The 5,964-nt window shown below is 42.4% G+C and overlaps 1 non-coding gene across 1 annotated transcript; it reads right to left on the reverse strand.

The window, feature by feature from the left end:
* Positions 1 to 5,670: 5,670 nt before the first annotated feature.
* TRNAE-CUC (transfer RNA glutamic acid (anticodon CUC)) lies at positions 5,671 to 5,743 on the reverse strand. The gene has a single exon. It is a non-coding gene; the product is annotated as a tRNA-Glu (tRNA).
* Positions 5,744 to 5,964: the final 221 nt, after the last annotated feature.

Raw genomic sequence — 5,964 nt, forward strand, 5'->3', positions numbered from 1 at the left:
AAAATATATAGAAGTGACTTGAGACATGACGTGTCTACGGCCATGTGGAATGCTTGGTAGGACCTTGGGTTGTTTTAGCACCTTGGGGCCGATGCCTTGGTTTCCATGGGGTAAACACTGACGTCTAAAAGATTAAGAAGAGGACCTACAAGGACTCTATTGCCTTGCTAGATGCTGGTAGGACTCTTGGGTACATTATGGGTCCTCAAGACCGATGCCCTCATCTTCATGGGGTACTCCTTATGTCAAAAAGAAAGAAAAGGGTCTGTCGCCCTTGAGATGCATAGCGGCCTTTAGATTCTCTTAGCGAAGGTCTCTTGGCCATTGATTGGGTCTCATTGGGATGGAACCTTCCTCTTTATCAAGCTAAAAATAATAATTCTCTTTAATCTTCTGCTCTTTACACAAAAAAAACAAAAAACAAAAAACAAACAAAAAGAAAGAAAAAAAGAAAGAAAGAAAGGTCCAATCACCATGGCTTATATTTAGGAGTAGGGTTGCCACTTAGGAATAACTTAAACACTTGTAGGACATTGAGACTACGGTCATAACCTGTGGTGTACAAACACACTTGCCTTTGCATAGCACTATCTACCACTTAGTCTCACTTTGACTAGTCTTTACTCACTTCTTTTAGCACTCTTTAAAACTCTAATCGGCCTTTCACTTGCATGCTCACGTGTGAGATTGTCATTTTTGGTTTTTTTTCAATAAAAGGCTTTACTTATCTTCCATTGTTTTTTGCAGCTTTTGTTTCTACCGCGCCCGAGGACATACGCGATTTAGGAAGGGGGGAATGTTCCACGGGAACACTCATAGGAACATGGATTATGGAAGGAGGCCGAAAGCAATTAATGCGAGAGAGCAAGATTGTAGCCATGGGAACATAAAGACGCACATAATTTTTCCATATTTTTGTGCCAAAGTGCAATGTAAATCGTTTTAGGCCAATGTGGGTTCTAAATGAGAGTTCTAAGTGTATTAAGCAAGGCTCACTTATGGGGTTGTCCGCCCATGTGTGAAAGAGGCTTAGGGTTAGGGTTAGTGACATCTTTATAAAAGAGATGTTAGCTAAAGAAAGGGGACATTTTTGGCCATTCTCATAAGCTATTGAGTGAAGCTCTTGAGCTCTCAAGCTATGGCAACTCTCTAACTCTCTCTCTATTGTACTGTAATGAGCATCAAGCTCCAATGAGTATAGCTCCACTTCTTTCTCTTAATCTGTTTTAGCATCATTGAAGTAGATTAATCTATGATTAGTTGAATGCTTCTTTCTTTCTCTTGTGTATGCTTGTAGTGTGTGTGTGTAGTCTCCATTGATGCAAGCTCTTGCCCACTGCATTGGCAATGAGTTATTCATGGATAGACTCTCTCTATGAGCTTGTGGGTTTGTGAATGTTACATTCTATGCTTGCTTAATCTTGTGGGTTAGTAGATGCATGCTTATGGGTTTGCTGGCCTTAGGAAAAGCTAAGATTTAATCAATGTTTGAATGGGATTAAGAAATTGCCATGCATTGCTTGTTCTCTTGATTAGTGTAGTGGATTTAAGGGATTGAGAGATTGATTGAGGTGTTGAATGGTTAAATCGTCAAGTGGTGGTTCGTGTATGTGAGCTCTCCCTCAAGGGATAAGCCTTCATGCACTAATCGGGTCGAGTCCTCGGATTGACATTGTGTTTCTTAACACATTTGTTGATCGGTAGTACTCTATGAGCACTATATTGCACGGTAGAGAGAACCGCTCTACACTTGCCTTTCCATCTAGGGTTAGGCTGAAGGCATGGTTCTAGAAATCTCATTGCGTTCCCCAAGGGCCTCGCAAACTTGATCAAACACTTCCAGATGTCGCCTAGGATCTCCTTCTGTGTTAAACTTGTGGGTTAGCTTTGCTATCTGGATAGCTTTCTCTGAATTGATTTGATCACTATAACAAACTCGTGTGATACTCTTAGCAGCTACTAGTCTTCCTAAGGTAACTGGCTCTGCTATTAGAGCCGGTGCTAGAAGTATTGGTACTAGTGCAGCATTAGGCCCAAGTACAACATGCGGCATGTAAGGTGCAACAGCATGTAGATGCAATGCTCTAAATCCTAGGGGGACTAGGACTAGAGCATGTGATGCATATCGGGATGGTGTCCCAAATAAGAGTTATTGGCCTTAAAGCATGTGTTGGAGCAATCAGTCCAATATCTGGTGATGGTATCCTCTTGCTTGCTTTAGATAAGGTAATAACGCCCTAGAGTGAGATGTGACAAAAGGAGAGGGATGTAAAGAGGATGCTCCTCCCATAGCACTCATAGTTGGAATGGTTGTGCTAGCTAAGCCTGGAGAAAGAATGGTATGTGCAATGGTAGTAGGCATGGATTTTAGCACCGGGTGAGTCGTAGTTGTTACCGTAGTAGTGACCATGGGCATATAGCTTTGTGGAAATGGTGTGTCGGTCAAAGGTGTTGTGGTGGGGTTGCCATGCTACTAATCGTTGGAGCAGGGAATGTGCCTGCTGAGTCTTAGGCATTGACAACTCTTGGCACAAGGAATGTAAGGCTCATACTAGCAAGGTCTTGTGTAATAGTAGTTGCAGTCATTTCTATAGTAGATGCAGTTGTTTCTATAGTGTAGCTGGGTGACACTATGAAAGTAGGATCAATTAGGCTCACTGTTTGCTGGTGGTGTAACAATGCCACTCATGGTAGGCACTCTTGTCTTTGATGTCTTGACTTGCAACATAGGTACCCTAGGGGTTACAATGAACTCTTGTTGGAATCTCTCATGCTCCATTATCCTCTGAATGCAATCACAAATGACTTACAAATGGTCTTTCTCACTGGTAGCATGAGGAACTGACTAAACGATATCCTCCCAGCTTACCCCGTAGATTAGGCAAGTGTCCAAATCCATGAGTTTCCTCTACGGTGACAGTATACTCCTAGTATTCTGTTAAAAGATGTTGATCCAAAATTTGAAATCTGATCGACTTCTTGGAAGTTGACACATTACCACTAGCCTCTAGACTATTGGGCACCACATGTAGATAGTCTCTATTGGAGTCATTTGAGCGGCTTGGGATACTAATCTTTGTTGACCTCTACGCAAGGTCTCTTGCTCTATAGCTCTAGCAGCGTGTACGTGAATCTCTACTTGATCTATCTCTTCTAGGGTTCTTCCATCAGTCAAAAGTTGTTGCATATGTGGGGGATCAACAATTGTAGCACTTATTGGTGAAGCTAGGTCTGTCTGGCTAGGAATATCCACATGGATGCTCCCTTTTGGTAATGAGGTCTCAAAAGGGGCTGCTCGAGAGTTCACCTTAACTTCTACATTCATTGGCCAGGTTGTGTCATGAATAGGCTCCCTTTTGGTAATGAGGTCTACTCATCGAGACCTTCCTAATGATATATAGCATGCTGGGAAATTTTGATTATTTAAGAAGTCCCCAAGTTAATGATGTGTTGTTGTAAAAGTTTCCCAAGGAATTAAACCGGTCTAAAGGCGATGAGCAAGACAAGCAACCATTCCTTGATTTGACCTTTTTATTCGTATCGAATTTTTAGGTTTCTTTGTACCATATTTTAATCTAGGGACTGGACCAATGTGATCTCGCCTTAATGTTGGCGGTCCGGCTTATGGAGAAGAGACCAACGAAGCTTAGGTTGGAATGAGAACTAGCCTTATTCTTTGTCTTTCCACATTGTGAGTGACCCCAATGTCGTTCGGGCAACTTAGCTAAACTGGGCATATCTATTCAGAACAACGGGTAAAGACCTAACTGTAGCACGGGAAGGTGTCTTAGCATGATCTGTAATAGATTATAGAAACCATTCTATTTACTCAATTTTTTGCACCCCTGGCAGTTGTTGTTGCCCCAACCGGAACTCATTAACGGAAACCCGTCTCTCTGATGCCTTCTATATCAACCTAGAATTTACACAATAAGACATATGTTTGATAGGACGTCATCACCAATTCAGGGACTTCTTGAATAATCAAAATTTTCCATCATGCTATATATCATTGGAAAAGTCTCAATAATGAGTAGATTCCAAATGTGCAATCTCTGCCAAATTTTGATTTGATTTGCAAAAAATTCACCATGAGCCCATTTTTCTAGAGAGAGGAGGTGTGAAAATTTTTAAGGGGCAAAAATGAGAGTCCATAATTTGCCTAATGTTCCACTCTTGTTAGTACACATATGTGAATGATCTCTCTAATGCAAATGGTATGCCGCCGCTTTAAAATGATCCTTACTTAATTAATGTCAACATAATGTCTTTGATGTGTGAGCCATGATCAAATTCCATTTTCTCTCAATCTCTCTCTTTCTCTCTTCTTCTCCCTCTCTCTTTCTCTTTCTTTCTCTCTATCTCTTCCCCCTCATTGCCCTTTCATCTTGGAAGCAAATGAGGAAGAACATAAGTGCACTTACGAAAGATCCCTGCCCCCTCCGCGCAACGAATTCAAGGGTGCTAGCAGTGAAAGTAGCACTTCTTGCATAGGGCAGACTTCCCTTACCCAGCAGACATAGGCGATTCCTCCAGGATATTTTATTCTAACACGTAGTCAAGGTCATCACTAACCAAACTGATCCAACCGAACCCGTAAGTCTCATGGTCAGATCAAGGTTTGAGTTGAGCTAAATAAGCTCAACAGAGAGCTCCTTGTGATTGAGCTCTATTTCTCAGCTTAGTGGAGGCAACCATAACTTGAGGTGAGCGCAGCCAGGCAGTAGCTTGGGTGGTGGCCAACAAGTTGTTGAAGAGGAGATCAGGGCCTGTTGCTTTGCGTGAGCCAAGCTTGTGGTTGGCTGAGTCACAGTATATGCTCACTGTGAGAGCTCGTTGAGCTGCTTCCACACCAACAAGTGCGCCATTGCCAATATAATCACGGTGGTTCTTCTCCCGTGCGGTGCGCTACTCAACGTAAGAAGAGAATTTGAAAATTTTTGTGCGGAAATAAAGCGAAATCTCCTTGTTGAGAGAAGAGGAAAACCCCTTTTAAATTCATAACAAAGTTTCTATTTTTAAACCTTAGTGGTTTTTAGTCTTTAAACCTTTGGGGTAGTATTACAACTTTGTGATAAAAGAAGGATTATAAAATCCTTGGGATATCCTCATCATCTTTGTGGGAAAATATTTTACACATGCACGCTTGTAAACAAGCATCATCATGTACATGCTCTAGAGATATAAAGAGCACATCTCATTTTTCATTTTATAGTGAAAGAGTTGAAAGGTTCAAGTGTATGGTGTGTTAGCCAAATGCCAAGGTGTCTACACACCAAAATTACAGTCCAAATAGCACTTTTAAAGGAGTCAAAGAAAAGCACCAAAAGCAAACCAAAACCTTCATATACTACCATCAGTGGTGGTCGGAGTCTCTTTGTTGAGGGGGTACTCGAAGTGCAAAGCTCCATTGTAAAGTCCTGGAACTATAAAGGACTTCCCTATTTGTGTAATTTGGGGAACACTGTGTGTGTGCGCGTGCATAAGATTGAGTATCCTGGCAAATATGGTGGGAAAGATGTTTAATAAAACACATACAGTTGATGGGTCCAAGTACCGTTCCGCTGCTGCTAGATGCATGCTAGCTAAATAAATAAAAAAAGACAAGAACGCTCGCCAGCTCCAGCAAAAGGGCCGTCGCAGGAGGAGGATGCCACTCGGGAGCAACTCTTCCGTTGCCGGGACTTGAACCCGGGTCGCTCGGGTGAGAGCCGAGTATCCTAACCAACTAGACTACAACGGAGCGATGACAACTCCCACGGGGCTACTCTAACTGACCTATGTAACCAGACTACAGCGGAGGGGCGGCGCTGCCCGCACACTGGCCAGCCCCCCCATTCGCTCCATGACATTGAATGTCGAGGGAGTTTCGGCGGAGTGGTAACTAGTTTTGCTTTTGCTTTGAGTCGCGCGCCACTTGTGTTGTTTCTTCTTTTTCTTTTTCTTTTTGACTTTCTTTCTCTT

This window comes from Cibotium barometz, chromosome 26 (genome assembly GCF_041138505.1).
Source record: "Cibotium barometz isolate CiBa-2024 chromosome 26, ASM4113850v1, whole genome shotgun sequence".
NCBI lineage: Eukaryota > Viridiplantae > Streptophyta > Polypodiopsida > Cyatheales > Cibotiaceae > Cibotium > Cibotium barometz.